General features: G+C 36.3%; 1 pseudogene; it reads left to right on the forward strand.

The window, feature by feature from the left end:
- The first annotated feature begins 712 nt into the window (after positions 1-712).
- Positions 713-7,738, forward strand: LOC107595504 (leucine-rich repeat and WD repeat-containing protein 1-like; annotated as a pseudogene).
- Positions 7,739-11,638: the final 3,900 nt, after the last annotated feature.

The raw sequence follows: 11,638 nt of genomic DNA on the forward strand, positions 1-11,638 counted from the left end.
GCGATGCAGAATATTACCTGTGGTTGTAAAGGAATAAGAACATGCTTGAGATGCGAGGCGGAGTCTAGACACCATTTACTACAGAAGAACGAGCTGGTGAGTCCACAACACGTTAACAAGCGCTCGTCTGGACGCGGATTTTGCGCTGAAATGAGCGACGCTGTCTATCGCCATCAGCAGCAACTGAGTCGAACTGGGTTCTCCAATCAAATTCAGACAGACCTTTTTTCTGCCCTGACTCTCGAAATTGTGCTAATAATAAGCTAAACACACTTTCGTTCAAAAGTTTGTTGACAGTAATATTGTTTTTGGAATAATTCTCTTATGCTCACCCAGGCTGATTTGCTGCTCAAGAAACCTCTCATGTTGAAAACAGTTGTGCTGCTTAAAATTTTTGTGAAAACTTTGATACATTTTTTAAGGATTCTTTTTAAGGTTTAAATGTCTTTACTGTCACTTTTGATCAATTTAATGCATCCTTGCAGAAGTATTGTTTTCTTAAAAAATGCTAACCTTAGTAGTGTATATATGAAAAAATGATATATTCTGTTGCAGATACTTTATGATTTCACCTATGATCCAGTGTCAAAGTCAGCAGTTCGAGAGGAGGAAAGCGGCAGTCAACAGTCCTTTGCATTTCCAGGAATATTTTTGTGGGAGAATTTTGTGTCAGAATATGAAGAGAATGAACTGATTGCTAGAATGGATCAAGATGTCTGGAGAGAATCTCAATCAGGCCGTCGAAAACAGGTGAATTGTGAGAGTAAACTACTAAATGCATTCCTTTAACCTTTTATTTCTTAGCAGTGTGATCTTTAAGTGGTTATGGAAGTCAGAAAAGTGGTTGTGAAAGTCAGATTAATTCGGATAAAGTAATTTATTGTGAGGAAAAAAGTCACAATTACCTTTTTCGTTTTTTATTCTGTGGCAAAAACAAGCTTCCATAGGTAGAAGACATTGTGAATTTTTTTTTTCTGCCTCAAGATCCTTAACTGCTCAAACAACGATATGGAGGACGTAGTGTCGCTGGAAACCCTGAGAACCATAGAGGAACTTAGACTAGAGGACAACCTCTACCTCACAGTGAGAATCTTGCTTTGAAATTCAATCCTCACATTTTAACATGTCAAAAATCATGTTTTTTTTAATCTACAGCATTATTAGTGGCATTTTAGACACTATGGATCTTGTTCTAACTATGAATTGTTTATTGTGGGTTTTTTTTTTAGGTCAATGATGAACACAAAGTGATCTTCCTGTTACCTAAGCTGAGGATGTTCAATGGGAAGAATATCAGCTCTACGGCCCATCATATTTGCCATGGCAGCACTGAGATCCTCAGGAAGAGGGTGAGAACAGATTCTTCCACTTATCACTTTCAACCGTATCAGTTTGTCTATGCAGTGTTTCTTGAATGTGTTTTTGGCAACCTTTAGGTGATTGGTGTGTGGGAACGAAGCTTCAGTATCCCTGATCCCATTACGGCACAAAGTCTGGCTGCTGTGGAGAAGCGCTTTGTTAATGCTGCTTGCACCCAAATCAAATATGGCCCTAATTCCTTGAGCGAATACACAAAGTGGAGGGTGGGTACTCTAGTGCGAATATTGCGTTTACTGCTCCTGACACAGATTTTGAAATCATAGATCATTCACTTAGGGTGACCATATGTCCTTTTTTTCCCAGACATGTCCTGGCCTGGATTTCTAAATTGGCCAAAATGTCAGGGTTTTGGCTTTATTTTTCTATTGACATGCTCTTTACAGTCCTCATGTACATTATATCTATATGTGTTTGCATTGTTTTGACCGTTCTCTGTCGATCGGTCTCCTTTTTGGATGCTATGATTGGTTGCTTATGTACAATGCCTGCGCACTTTTGGTCAAACTGTTACTAAACCTACAGCAAGTTTGAAAACAATAGGAAAACAAAGCCAAAACCTGGACGTTTTGAACAATTTAGGAGTCCTGGCCAGGACATGTCTGAGAAAAAGAGGATGTATGGTCACCCTACTTCAGTGTGGTTGCATTTCAGCTCATCTCATTTCTGCTTTTTTAGGTTGAAATGACTGCAAAAGAATATTTGAAGTCACTGACATGCAGTGAAGAAGAAGGCAGGGTCACAGACACAACTCCAACAAAGGAGAACGAGGTAAAGCCATCAGCATCATTTTGTTGAGTGTCATATTTGATACATCAGGCTTCTATGGCTCATTATAGTATGATCTAGGAGAATTTTTGCTCATACTCCATTAGGGACGAACACTTTAATTTTGTTCAGTGACCAAAACTGAGCAAAATATGTAATTCGGTGCAGTCTCTGTCCAAAAAGCATGATCAAATTATGATAGCTTGTAAATCAATGTTATCTTTATAAGAACACAGCAGATTACTTGCATAAAATGTACATAAATATCAGTTGTCATTCTGTATCTCCCAGTAATGTCTTAATAAGAATTATTTAAGTTTAAAAGTTTAATGTTGGGACAAAAACATAAAATGCACTGAAATACATGATTTATTGAGATATACAAATAAACGATCCTCAAAACCCTGATGTATCATATTGAATGCTCACATTTGAACATTATTTTTTTTTTATATTGTGTAATCAAGTAAACCTAAGTTGCTTCAGTCCAGTACGTGTTTATCTTGAAATATTACTCAGCTTACTTTATAACAATCAGAAAACATTTCACAGCTAAAATACACGTGAACCACGACCTGAAGATATTTTTAGGATTATACTAAAAAGCCCTAAAAATGTATTCAGTTTCAGTCAGCAGACAGAAGGCATGTCGAAGATTGTGCACAACAGGTTTTTAAGCAAAGTTTAGAATTTTGTGTCAGATATGATACGTTAGGCTTCATACAGTTAAAATGCCTTCTTCCATCCAAATTTAATGCAGTGTCGAGGGAACCTTTTGAAAACATTAAATCTATATATATATATATTTTTTATTTTTTTTTACACGACACAAGGGAGAAAGTCGTGCAGAGAGAAGAACTCGTGATCTTGGTGGTAACCGTATTACAAGTCCTCAGAAAAGAGCCAGAAAGAACTCTGAGGTGGCCGCAGAGGCCAGTCCACGAAAGTCGAGTCGACTGGCAAATGCTGCTCCGGTTGAGGCTAGTCCACGAAAATCCACACGAGTGATGAGCACTCCACAGAAGACTGACCCTATAATGCCCAGCCCCAGAAAGCATGCCAGAATGACCAGTGTAGACACCCCAGAGGGTAGTCCAAGGAAATCAAGCCGCCTGGAAAATATTTCTAATAAAGGTGCTAGCAAAGCTGAAAGCCCCAGAAAGGCAGCAAAGTCTATCATCTCTACGCCCACATCAAGACCAGCTAAATGTGAGAGCCCGAGGAAAACGGCTAAAGATCAGTCTACAGCTCAACAGAGCAAACAGACAACTGCCAAAACAGAAACCGAGACACCTCGGAAAACTGCCCATGCCAAACTCAAAGTTCCTCAGGTGAGTCAAAGACATGACGCTTGTTTGTTTTCTGTGTCAGTGACTTGGAAAAACGTACTGAATTCATATTCGTTTTGGTATTTTTTGGAGGGATAAAATTAAAAAAGTCAAGGTAAGGAAGTGATAAAAGCCCCAGAAGGATAAAATTCTTGAAAACCTTAAGTAGTTAAGCATAAGTTTTTTTTGTTATTTCAGTAAAAATAAAGATTTTTTTTCCAGAAAAAAAAAAAAAAAGAAAATTATAGGTAAAACACATTTGTTGGTTGAATTCTAGAGCATACTGGAAGTAATATTAAATATTACAAAAAAAAAATTTGAGTTTAAGATTGTTCCTGAGATGAACTGGGTGGCACAACGACAGCTATAATATTGGCATAATGCATACTGTTCCATTTTCTATTAATAAAAATACACAGTGTACTGTATTCTGTATGTAGTGAGATTCCATTCTGAACATAGCTACTGATGCCACAGAATCCAACCTATCCTGTTCTGCAAGCGTTAAAAGCAAACCGGCTGCATTTGACTGGCATCCAGTTCCTGTAAATTCAATGTTGCATCCACTGTTGTCTTGTAGGAGTTCATCTCACTAGCATGGTCCACGGTGCTGATGTCCAGGACAGGTGGCTCTGCCCGTCCCTGCAATATCCTGGCAGCTGGGGGTAAGAGGGGTCTTGTGAAGCTTATCCATCCCCGAGTCAACCTGGCATTTGGAGAGTTTCGTGCCAGTCGACATGCCATTTCCATTATGCGCTTCAGTCCATGCAACGCTAGCTTTCTCTTCAGTGAGTGAAGCAAACAGTGAACACAGAGACTAAGTGACAAAATAATAGCTTAGTTGAGCTATATAGATGTAAATAAAAATCTCTTTATTTCTAATTACAGCTGGGACGTATGAAAATAAGATCTTTTTGTGGGACATTGGAGGACTGGATCGTGATTACAACTTTAAAATCAGGTTATTTATAATTTATTGTTCAGTACGTTTTTAATACTTAATTTAGAAATGCTAAAATGTGCATTTACATTGTTACAAATGTTTCCATAGCTGTTTTATTTCTTAGTTTTCTCACAGTAAGCTGCTAGTCCTGGAGACGGGCTCCACTCCTCTGCATCTCTCTCTGCTCCCCACGTCTCCAGACACGCACCTCCTGTCAGGCTGTGATGACGGGCTGTATATCTTTGATATCCAGCTCAGTAAAAACACACAGAAAAGGTTTGATTTCTCCATCAGTTCTGTGCGTGTGTGTGTTGTCAAAGAAACTGTTTCTTTATTGTAATTTACATGTTTTTTTCGGACATGAGGAGATGGAGATTGTGTTTCCAATTTACAAGAAGAACACCTACCGGACTATTGACGGACTGAGCTTCCTGTCAGATGATATAGTGGGTGAGTAAACAGTAAGAAAAATGTAGGAATAGTTGACCAAATAATATAATATATCATTTAAAATATAACATGTTTTCTATTTAAATAAGCACTATAATGACCAGAAAAATGACCTTAAAGATATATGTATATACATATATGTATGTATATACAGTGCCTTGCAAAAGTATTCAAACCCCTTCATTTTTTTCAAGTTATGTTAAACTGCTTTAAATTACTTTTTTCCCACATCAGTCTACATTCTATACACCATAATGACAAAGCAAATAACGGAACTGTTACAACTTTGTAAATATATATAAAAAAAAAAAATGAAATAAGTACATTGCATACTTCAGAACTTAGCTGAAGCACCTTTACAGCCTCAAATATTTTTGTTTGTTTCTCAGAGTCTGAGTGTCCTTTAGGTGCTGTTTTGCAAATTCTAAGTGTGTTTTCGTGTGTCTTCACTGAGGAGAAGATTGAGTCCGACCACACCGCCATAAAGCCCAGATCGGTTGAGGTTTGCAGTGATATTTGTCCTTCTGTAGGTTTTTTCCATCTGCATATATGATCATGGAGCTCAACTAGAGTGACCATCAGCTTCCTGGTCACCACTCTAACCAAAGCCCTTCTCCATCAGTTGCTCAGTTTTGCCAGGAGGCCTGCTCTAGGAATAGTCCTGGTTGTTCTAAATGTCTTCCATTATGGATAATGAAGGCTACATGCTTCTGTGAACTTTCAATGCAGCATAATTTTTTTTCTGAACTCTTCCCCAGATGTGTGGTTTGATGCAATCCTGTCTCTGAGCTCTACAGGCAGTTTTTTTTTACCTCAGGGCTTGATCTTTGCTCTAATATGCATTTTCAGCTGTTAGACCTTTTAAGAAGACATATGTGCCTTTCCAAAAAAACTGTTATTTGCTTTGTCATTATGGTGTATAGAGTGTAGATTGATGTGGGAAAAAAAGTAATTTAAAGCAGTATAACATAAGGATGCAACATAACAAAACGTGAAAAAAAATGAAGGGGTTTGAATACTTTACCAAGGCACTGTGTATGTGTATATATATATATGTGTGTGTGTGTGTGTGTGTAAATATATATATATATATATATTAGTAGTTAGGCTTACTCTCTATTAAATATACTCTTAACACACTGTCTGATACTGAAGGCAATAATGATGGTTGTATTATTTCCTCCCAGCATCCAAGAGCCACATGCAGGGCTCTATCTACCTGTGGAGCTGGAGAGCCACACGGGCATCTTGGAACGGCAGAAATAAACTGCAGTGGTCCAGCACTGACATCCCATACCTTTCTCTAGGCACCTGTCCAGGTATTCATGATATTTGAATGAAATGTGATATGGTAGGGCTGCACGATAAATCGTATTTTAATTGAAATCATGATTTCTGCTTTTCTCAGTTAATTAAACATAATCTTCTGCGATATTTGCCTGCTGAAAATGTTTTATTTGATATTTGCTTTATCTGGCATTGTTAACAAGCCTTCATAAGCTTTCAGGCTTGCAGTTGCCAGAGTTTAGGTCCTACATTTAGACCTTTTCTGTTAAATGGATACAAGATTTCGGGCCAGAATTGTACTTAATCTTCCCATTCTTCTGCTCTGAGAAAAAGCACTAATGATCGGAAAACTCTAGGCAACATATGTTGGGATGTGTGAGCAGGCCTCAGTTATTAACTGTAATAAATCTGAACATTATTTATGACTATATTGTGTGCGGAATAAATGCATGCAACATCTGTGCCACAATACAAATTAATTTTTGTTGTTGTTTTATTAGAAATGTGTTAACATAATGTGGGAATTTAGTTAATATTAGGAATTTCAGTGGGTTAGCTATTGAGAGAAGCTTTTTGTTTTACAAGTTTTCATAATGTAGAGAGTGTTAATTTATATAATAAAAATAATACATCAAAAAACTGTATGAGGTCAAATAAAACTATGGAAGCTGACGTTCTAAAATGGCAATTGTGATTATAATTTAAGCAAAACAATTGTGATTATCATTATCGTGCAGCCCTATAATATAGTCAAATGTCAACATAGAGAAAATAACCTTATTTTATTTATTTATTTATTTTACCATTTGTTCTTTATTACTAAAATATGCAGAATATGCCTAAGCAGTGCTCATAATAATCTACCAAATCACTGGTGAGATTTTTATGTGTATTTATGCACATTCAAATAGCCCAGAAATATGGTGTCAGATATGCAGAAAATCTGAAAGCAAAACTGATGTGGACTGTTTTTTTTTGTAGGCTATGGTTATGTGGTGTGTGGGGATGAGCAAGGCAGGCTGTGGATTTACCATATCACAGACACCATGATGGAACCGTTCAAGAGTGTAAAAACAATCTCAGCTACTGGGGTAAGTTAAACATTGCTGGGTGAGCGATATGGTATGTGTTAATGTAAAATCTTGGATTGGGAATTAATGATAATTTTACATGCACCAAATAAAAGATGGCATGTATTCAGAGTTTTGTTTATTTTTTTAGCCATTGTCTGTCATACAGAAACGATGATAATCCACTCCAAATAATCGGGCATTATCTCTCACTAAAATAATCCTATTAGCTAGCTACAGTACTAAATCCTTTAAGAAGGTATTCTATCTTTTCAACATGTTCAACATGTTAAGGAGTGGTTACTGTTGATGTTTGAATACAGAGCCCTTGGATCTCATTTTCCTCATTGCTCATGTTATTTCAGGTGCTGGAGTGGCCATCACCGGTTAGAGCTGGAATGGGTGCATTAGAGGGGCCATCTATTAACAGCATTGCCATGGATCCTGATCTACATTACTTGGTTGCCCTTACTGACAAGAACATGGCCGTAGTTTGGAAGAGAGAGAATCAATGAGCATGAAGCATTCAGTTGCTGGCAGTATTTCTCATTATTGCTTTGCATTTCTGGACTCAATTTGAATTGAGATCATGGTTCTGTGAGGAGAGCAGTTAAAAAGGAAATCAGACTCCCTAATTCACCTATGTTAAAGACTTATTGTCTCAAAGAGAACAATAAGAAAAACTAATGTAGCCATCATGTTAAATTTGCTCCTATTCCTCTGTGACTACTTTTTGTAGGTGAAAGGCAATTGTTTTGTAACCTCTTTCATAATTTGAGGCCTTTCAGTATTTTTAAACAATTTTAAACATCGTTTTCAAAATATATTTCAGAGATTGTCAGAATGAATGACATTAAAAATGTGACAACTTATGTTTTTTTTATTAATATAATGGTGTCATACACCATGTTCTTATTTAATCTATTCCCATTTATGCCTCACTCTTAGTTGTGAATGTAAGTGTCCAAAAAAGAATAATATTATTAATAATAGTGTATATTCTGTATGTATGAGCCTGCTTTCATTTGTTATCCTGTTTTTGTAAATTTACTGCAGTTTTTAGTCGTTTGGTGCATTTAGATTTTTTTGCTACAAACGTGTTTAACATATGGATAAGGCTGCAGTCCTCTTCGTTTTTGCTTACTACTTTAGGGTTGCATTTTCCTGCATGTAAGATAGTGAGCTTCAGCTGCATCTTTAAATATAACTATTAATTTAACCCATTACTTACAAGTAATTCAAACGACACCGTGTACCACTAGTAAAAACATGGTATTGCCCACATATCTATGATTTTGCCATAGTATACTTCTAAAATACTTGGTATTAACATAGTAACGTTATATGTCCTTTGTTAAAAAATGTTATATTCGATTAATTTCATTAGAAAGTTTCACTTCGGAATCGTGTCTCTTTGGAATGAATGCGCTGATATTTGCTTACTAATATTAATATCAATAAATTTCCTTGTCTGCAGCAAGATTTTAAAAAGTAGGAAGGTAATGTAAGTGATGCAAAGACGGATCGGAGAATGAATTTCATTAACAAATCGGCTAAGGAAGATCTTTTTTGTCATGTTTGATTTTGGTCTCTGTTGTTTTTTTAATTTTTTAAAATTTTCTTAACGCTTTATTAAATCAATGCCTCAAAAGCAAGAGGTATTATTACATATGCACATTATCATGTTAACATTAGCTGCCTGCCAGAGAGAAAAAGGGGGGAAAAAACGTTCTATGCAGGGCTTTGAGGCCCGCTCGCGCTTTGTGACGTCACAGTGCAAGCATGGTAACTGAGTATTTATTGACCGCTGCCGTGCGCTTCTACTGTCAGTGTAAAGGTATGAAAATAGTTCTAACTTTTTATCGCAGTTATGGTTTGTTTGCAACTTGCATATTTCAAATTTTACTGTTTCTATTTGCAGTCCTTGCACTGCTTCCAAAACAAAATAAGCAAAAAACAACATGTTAATATGCTGTGTATCACAATTATCCAGTGATAGAGGCTAACTTAAGCTAAACTTCTCGACTTATTTCTCTCGTATTTGTTTTTCTCCTTTAATGTAGCCGACTTCACAGGTCTAACGTTAACCAGAAGAAAACATTTTAAGAACGCCTCACCTTTTTACCTCAAATCTCTGGATATGAGAGACAGGTCGCCGTGATTTTGCCAAGTAAGATATGTTCCTGGATCAACATCTTTTGTTGATCCTGGATAAACATTACTGTCCAAAAATATAGACTAAATCCAATCCCTACCCATAATTTATTCCTAAAATCAGTGTGAAATGATAGCTGATTAACAAGGGTGTAGAAGCACCTAACCCTGATCTTAAGCCTAAAACGGATATTTCCTGTAAAGTTATCCCTCAATTTTTTGCATCATCTTTTGCTCACATCGGTGCAAGAGTGTTTTCCCACTCATGTTCGAGTCATCTGTGTTTTATACTTGCGCATTCATGTCTTCTCATATTGGAGGACCCCAGTGGAGCCAAAGTGTTGGGAGTGTGTTCGCTACATCTTCTATTTCTTGTCTTCATCTCATTTATGTGAATTTTTCTATTTCGAATTTTTTTTGCATCTTCTTTTGCTCACATTGGCACAATTTTCTTGTCGTCTTTGCCTCATATCGGAACGAGATAATTCTCTCTTTTTATCAAGGAATAGAATAGAAAAACTAAATATTGCAAATAAATTAATTTTGAGTTTAATCAGTGTCTTTGTTATTTTAATTGTGAATTGTCATGTGTTTGTTACACATTCTGAGCTGTGAAATGAAAAGGCTAGTTCATTCGGCTTTTGCATAAGTTCATTTTCAGTTTTGTTATTCTTATGTTTTTTCTATAACCCGATTAAACTCAGCCCAGCAGAGTTGTGTGCCCATACACAATTGAATTAAGAATGTCTATTGAATTCTAATTAAAAACATAAAAAATAAAATAAAATGCAAATTCCAACTGTTGCTGAGCTTGCTGCTCATAACATATCCAAGATTTATGTGGTGAGGAGGCAGCAAAAATGCAATGAAAAAAGTTGTATTTTAACTAAATAAAATTTTTCAAAACAAAAAAAAGATTACAAATATTTCATTACATTGTACTATATCATTTACCAGTTACATTTGTTTTTAGAAGAGCTCCTAAAAGCTGTCATATGCAACTTCATGCTTGCCGTAAACATTACCATGTGATGTAATGAGTGATGTTACGCAACATGAAGCTTGGATGCATACAAAATCACATACATCCCTACTATATAGAAAAACAGTATATGACAAAAAAGTATGTCTGAAATCACAGTAAAAGAGTACCCGGATAACCTAATAGTTCCAGTGAGAACTATTAGGTTATGTGAAATGTGCATTCAATGGACACTTTACTATCCCATGAGGCCACAGATTTGTGAATGGCAGTGAAGCATTGCAGCTGACACTGGTAGATGATTTTAGGATGATGATCATGATGATTTTGGGTGGACAATTGCTTTAACTGGCTTATGGAAATGATTTTATTTTGAGTGCATTTTAGTTCACTTATTCCCTAATGATTCAACTTAGCCCTTGACATTGTGAGGCAAATTGTGTCACTGAACTATATTTTTAAAAGTGCTATTTCTATAGTCCTATGCTGTAGATTCCTTCTTTTAATTTTAATTAGGAGTATTTCTTTTACATCTTTCTCATTTCCCCTTGTGAACAACTTGAAGGAACAATTCACCCCCCAAAATTACCCACCATTATGTTGTTTCAAGCCTGTATGTCTTACTTTCTCAGTGTAACACAAACAGAGAAGTTAAACATAATGACAGTGACAGTCTCAGTCATCTTTCACTTTCATTGCAAATTTTTCCATACAATGAAAGCAAAGAGTAACTGAGATGTTTCAATAGCATTCCACTAAAGAAATACATCTAAACGGTTTAGAACAGGGCTGTCCAAACTCAGTCCTGGAGGGCCGGTGTCCTGCAGAGTTTAGCTCCAACTTGCCTCAACACACCTGACTGGAAGTTTCTATGCCTAGTAAGAGCTTGATTAGCTGCTTCAGAAGTGTTTAATTAGGGTTGGAACTAAACTCTGCAGGACACCGGCCCTCCAGGACCGAGTTTGGACAGCCCTGGTTTAGAACAACCTGATTGAGTAAAAGAAGAAATCACTTTTATGGGTGTATCACTTTAAGTATAACATTGCAGATTTTACCTCAATCTCCCCTAATTGCTAATGGGTGTTGATCATTTGAACAGAAACTTGAATTTATATCTACATCAACATACTTCAGAGCATAATATATAAAATAGTCTTGCTTTTTTAATGTTTCTTTCTCTTCAACATAATACATTTAATAGCATAATCTGCAAGTATTAGTCAAAGGAAGTACAGCACACCCTGTTGTCTGTCTCATTGTCCTTGCTGCGCCCAGTGCG

This window comes from Sinocyclocheilus grahami, unplaced genomic scaffold (assembly GCF_001515645.1).
Source record: "Sinocyclocheilus grahami isolate Dianchi unplaced genomic scaffold, SAMN03320097.WGS_v1.1 scaffold203.1, whole genome shotgun sequence".
NCBI lineage: Eukaryota > Metazoa > Chordata > Actinopteri > Cypriniformes > Cyprinidae > Sinocyclocheilus > Sinocyclocheilus grahami.